The sequence below is a fragment of the Equus przewalskii genome, chromosome 1 (genome assembly GCF_037783145.1).
Source record: "Equus przewalskii isolate Varuska chromosome 1, EquPr2, whole genome shotgun sequence".
NCBI lineage: Eukaryota > Metazoa > Chordata > Mammalia > Perissodactyla > Equidae > Equus > Equus przewalskii.
This window is the reverse complement of record NC_091831.1, coordinates 16,091,458-16,097,279: the sequence shown is the minus strand read 5'-3', so window position 1 is coordinate 16,097,279 and position 5,822 is coordinate 16,091,458.

The following is a 5,822-nucleotide window of genomic DNA, read 5'->3' as shown; positions in this document are numbered from 1 at the left end:
TAAAAATGTCTTATTGTTGCTTAATTAGCAGTTGTTTAGAACGCCTCCGTTTCAGCCCAGATTAAGTATTTAATGATCTGCAAACCAAGACTTTATGATGCTACCTAAGAGGGCTCTGATCCTTTTGTAATGTGATCCGTTTCACCCTTTATCTGTTCAGAAAGCAGCTGCTGGGTGCTGTTGTTAAGAGTGAGTTAAACAGGTGCCACAGGGAGAGAGAGAGGGGACTTCCCCCCACCCTGAGACTTGTTTCCATAAGATAACTCAGCTGAAGGAGACCCGAGCCTTTGGGGGATGTCCATGGGATGGACTGTGGATCTGGGCTCTCAACTTCCTAGCGTGGGGGAGGCAGCAAATCTTCACATTTACTCCCATCGGCAGCCACAATGGACTCAGGATTCGGGATCCAAGCTTTGGCAGCACTGAACAAACAAAAGCATTTGTTCTTCTTACTTCACACACCAGCGCCGCTATTCCAGACACACAAAGACAGGTTGAAATTGCAAAAGAATTGGGCAGGGTAACCATGTTTGAAGCAACCACACTTATTGCCAAACGCTTTGGTTTGTGTTTAGGAGAGAGAGTTTTGTACAGAGTTTGTTTCATTTCTATTTGGTTAGTTTGCTATTTAATTAAACATTTTTATTTGGCAACTCTATACATAGGACACACTCTAGATTTATTTCCTGGGGGGAAATAAAGACAGTTAAGTTATTTACAACGAATGAATGGATGGACAGATGGACAATGAATTCCTGGAATGCACGGGTGTTGGACCAAGGACCTTTGCATTTTCTTTTTTCATTTGCCCAGCAAAGACTTCTTGTTAAGCATCTTCACAAACCAGAAAACAGGGGTTCGCTCAGGATTACTGACTGGCAAAAATGGAGTTTGCTCCCACCTGAGAGGGCTCTTGGGGACACTGATCTCTTAGACTTGGGTTGAGCCAGCAACTTCTTTATGGGCCTCAGTGCAGTCAGTCCTCCCCTCGTCCTGCCCCACTGGGGGGAGGGGGCCCTGCATAGCTGGGCTGCTGAGCTACACATAGCTGCGCTCCAGCAGGGAGGGGGAGAGGCGCATGCAGATAAAGGGGTCCCACACCGTCTTTCCCCCCTCTGACTTTCCCCCCTGGAGATTCCTAAATGATATTCGGATCCCTGACACATTCCATCTCCTGCATTGGTAATGACTGGCCTCCCGGGCCCTTGTCTGCTTCTCCGCTGCGTTTTCCTGATCCAGCACTTTTTCCTCGGTGCATTATTTTCCTCCGGATTTTCAAATTCCCCGTGGACAATAATCAGACAGCGCACTCCGCACACTTGGCAAGTTTTGAGTTTTAATAAAAAATCATGTTTATTCCCGTGAAGACTTTTTTTCTTTCCTCATGAATTCTCCTAACAAATGCAGTTTTACTCAACTCAGGCTTTTTCTCGAGTTTGGTTTCTTAAAGCTGACTCTGTCCTCAGCTTCTTTCTGCTCTCATGAGCCTGGAGCCAGCTCTGTGGCTCCGGCTTTGACTGTCCCCCATCCTGGAGAAGACTTACATTGTACCTCTTCTCGTTTTCAGATCTAGTGTGTCCAAAGCAATTTAGAACATCAACATTAAATGGAAAAAAGAAAGAAGAAATGCCCCCTGCCTGCATGAGGGCTGCCCTAGCTTAGGCTCTGAGTAGAAGGCACTCAAATGTCATGAGCAATAAAACAATGCCGCCTGTGTCGCAGTCAACAGCTGCGGGTGCAATAGGCCATCTGAAGTGTCTATAGCCCACAATTCTGTCCCAGGGTTATCTTGGCAGGGGCCATTCCCTGTTGCTACAACATGCTGAGAAGATGAAATTTACAAAGGACCACTGGCTCCTTCAACCCAGCCTTTCTCCTGTCCAAGTGACGGCAAAGAGCTGAATGAGGTTTCTTGCTGCTCTCCCTCTGCGTCAGTGAGGTAGTGGAAAAAGTGGCTATTAAGAGGTAGCAAGAAGCAGTAAAGACCTTGGAACCTGCGGCTGAGGATTCATGAGGTATGAGAACAGTGACACAGGTGGGAGGCTGTGGATGCCACTTCAAGAAGGGCTCATAATCCCATTGCCTTTAGAGTGAGCTGGAGCAAGAAATCGAAATCAGAAACACTTTGGAATGGGAGGCATTGGGTTAGACTGGTGAAGAGCCCAGGTAGCTTTGGAGTCAGACCCTAGTTCAAATTCCAGTTCTGCTCTCACTAGCCTGTGACCACAGGAATGTTTCTTAACCTCTGTGAGCCTCAGTTTCCACCTACGAGGGAGACAGTGCCTACCGCTCAGGTTCCTTCTGAGGATTCCATGAAACAACACATGTTGGCGGTTAGCACAGAGACTAGTGAATAGCAGCTTTCTGCATGCACTGGCTGCTATTATTTTTTATTAATGCTATTCTTTTCAATGCAAGATGGTCCTAGGTTACTCTGTGACAGCAGAGATGGCATTCAAGAGCCCCTACTCTGGGCTGAGACAACGATATATCCTTGGACAAGTTATTGAGCTCTCTAGGCCTCAATTTGCTCGTCTAAAATGTGGATGCCCATAATGCTTACATCACAGGACCACAGCAAAGATAAAATGAGGGGATGCTGTGAGTGCTTGCGTGGCACCAACATACAGCAAAGGGTTCCTAAATGTTAGTTCTCAGGGTGGCTCTTTAATTAGCTCTACGAGGTCCAAGTCACCAGGCAGTCTTAGAATTGTAAAGGCGAGTGGATATGAATGCTCAGGATACCCTGAGCACACACACTGGGCAGGGAAGGGACCCTTTTTCTTTGAGTTGGGGAGGGGAAACTTTCAAGAGGGACCAAATAGCTACCCCAACTCGCACCCTCCCAGGTTTCGAAGGACCATTGTGTGCACTGGTTGGCCCCAGAGTTGGGACAGGTGCAGAAATCATAGGACATGGGTGTATGTTTGAACTGAATGTGAGAAAGAACTTTTTAAAATTAAATTTTATTTTGGGGGGAAGGTAATATATTCACATCATTCAAAAATCAAAAGGAAAACTCTTGTCCACACGAAAACCTGCAGATGCATGTTTATAGCAGCACTATTCATAATTGCCAAATTTGGAAGCAACCAAGATGTGCTTCAGAAGGTGAGTGGATACATAAACTATAAACTGTGGTACATCCAGACAATGGACTAGTATTCAACGCTGAAAAGAAATGAGCTATCAGGCCATGAAAAGACATAGAGGAGCCTTAAATGTATATTACTAAGCAAAAGAAGCCAGTCTGAATAGGCTGCACACTGTATGATTCAACTATATGACATTCTAGAAAAGGTAAAACTATGGAGACAGGAAAAAGATCAATGGTTGCCAGGGGTTAGAGGTGGGGAGGGATGAATAGAGGTCAGTGAAACTACTCTGTGTGATACTATAATGATGGATACATGTCATTGTACATTTGTCCAAACCCACAGAATACACAATATCAAAAGAGAACCCTACTGGAAACTATGGACTTTGGGTGATAATGATGTGTCAATGTAAACTTTTCAATTGTACCGTTCTAGTAGGGGACGTTGATAGGAGGGGAGGCCAAGTGTGTGGGGACAGGGGATATGTGGGAAATCTCTATACTTCCTCTCTATTTTGCTGTGAACCTAAAACTGTTCTAACAAATAGAGGCTTTTTAAAAAAATCAAAAGGATACAAAGAGGGATACACAGACACATTTTGATCACACACATTCTTATCTAACGCACCTCATCTGCCACACCCACATTCACTTTTATTAATTTATCGAGAATTCTTAGTGTTTTCTTAATGCAAACACAATCAAATACAAAGATGTATTATTTTCCTCCTTTTTAACAGAAAATGTAGCATACTTTATACACCATTTCATATGTTGTATTATTTGTTTTTTCTTCTTAAAATGTATCCTGGAGACGTCTTCACATCTGTACAGCTTCTTGACTCTTTGTGAGCATGTGGTAGATCCACTGTGTGAATGTGTCGTGATTCATTTATTCTCTCTTGATGTACTCTTTAGCTGTTTCCAGTTTTTTAGGACTACAAACAACGCTTCTTTGACCAACCTTGACTGTATTCATTTGAGTTCGTATATATGTGGTGGTATGGGAAGGATACAGATGCCGAAGAGGAACTGCTGAATCATAAGTTAAATAAATTTGCAATTTTGATAGATGTTGCCAGATTGCCCTGCACAGAGTTGGCGCCATTTTGTACTCTCATCAAAAATGTCCAAGAATGCCCATTTTGCCTCAGGTTCCCCAACTGTTAAGAGGGTTTTGGATTTTTGCTGGCCTCTCAGGTAAGACATGATATCCCTAGCATGATTTTAATTTCTCTTTCTTTTATGCACGTGACTGAGCATCTTCTCACCGGTATATAGGTCATTTTTATTTCTTTTCCTATCAACTGTCTGGTCATGTATTTTGTCCATTTTCCAGTTGAGTGGTTGTTCTCCTTTTTCTTGATTTCCAGAAGTTGTTTTTTGTATTAAGAAGATTATCCCTTTCTAATCAGAGTGGGAGGGAAGAGAGAGCTTCTCATCAGCAGAGATGTTGGCAAGCATGTGGAGAGGCCTAGCGGCTGGATGGGCAGTTGTCGTCAGTAACAACAACACTGTTATTACCACTGCCCACGTGTCAAGGCCCAGCTCAGATGCCAGCTCTGCCAGGAAGCTTTCCCAGATCTGCCTAGTTGGAATTATCCCTGTCTATGGCCAGAGCCCACCTCCATGGGCTTCATAATTTGCTTTGTGTTGGTGACTGGCCAGAAAGTGTAGGTGAAAGAGCATTGGTGGGATAGCTGGGAGCTATGACATCTACATCTCAGCAGTGCTGCAGGAGTTTACCTTGGTCATATTCCTTCCCCAATCTGGGCTTCATTGTGAACATCTGGACCATGGAAGCACTAGATAGACTGTTGTTTGGCAGAATCACCTGGGGAGCTTTTTAGCACCGCACCTCCCTGGTCCTGACCTCAGATTGGATAGGCTCTGAGGGAGGGGCAGCCTGTGTGTTTTGATGTGCATCCCTCGGTTGAGACCAATTGGTGATGAGTGTCAGGATGCCTCGCCATCCAGATGCTCAGTCAGTGCGTGTCTCCTGCCTGAGACTGTAAACTCCTGGGAGCTTGTTTCTCCCCAGAGGTGGGCATGTTCTTTATCAACCCTTAGTAGGCACTCAGGAAACATCTGTGGAATCAAATAGATGAAGTTATCTTCTTCTTAAGTCTCATTTTCTTATTTCTGCTGCTTAGGAAAATACATTGGTGGGAACGAACAATTTTGTAACCTCTAAACTGTGTAGATTTGATCCATTTATAACACAAAGTTAATCTAGCCCAAGTTAATCACCCTGAAGCTATTAGCCATTTGGAATCTCTCTCTGATGGGACAAGAAGTCATGCATTTACAACATGTGGCTTTTATGAATAATTGTCTCCTCTTCCATGCCGAGCTTGTGTTTTCTTGATGTAGAATCCATGATTTTTTCCCACCTGATCAGAGGCTACTGTTCACACTTCGTGACTTTTCGGCCTTGCTTATATAACCCTGGCTAGTTTGACCTTTCATCTCAGCTTTCCTACTTATGCCCCTGAACGTGGTAGAACAAGCCGGCGTGTGTCTCCAGCAAGTAGCCTCCAGGGGGGCCTGGACTGTGGGCTCACTGACTGAATTTTCTAGCACTTCCACATTTTAAATGCTCCTAAACAAACAGCCAGCCCCACTGGTCATTAGGGAAGCTGTGGAGGCTGAGCGGGTGCCTCAGCCCAATTACTGGGGCACATCCGCCAGGCTTTCTGCTGTGGTCGGGGCCCACGGCACATCA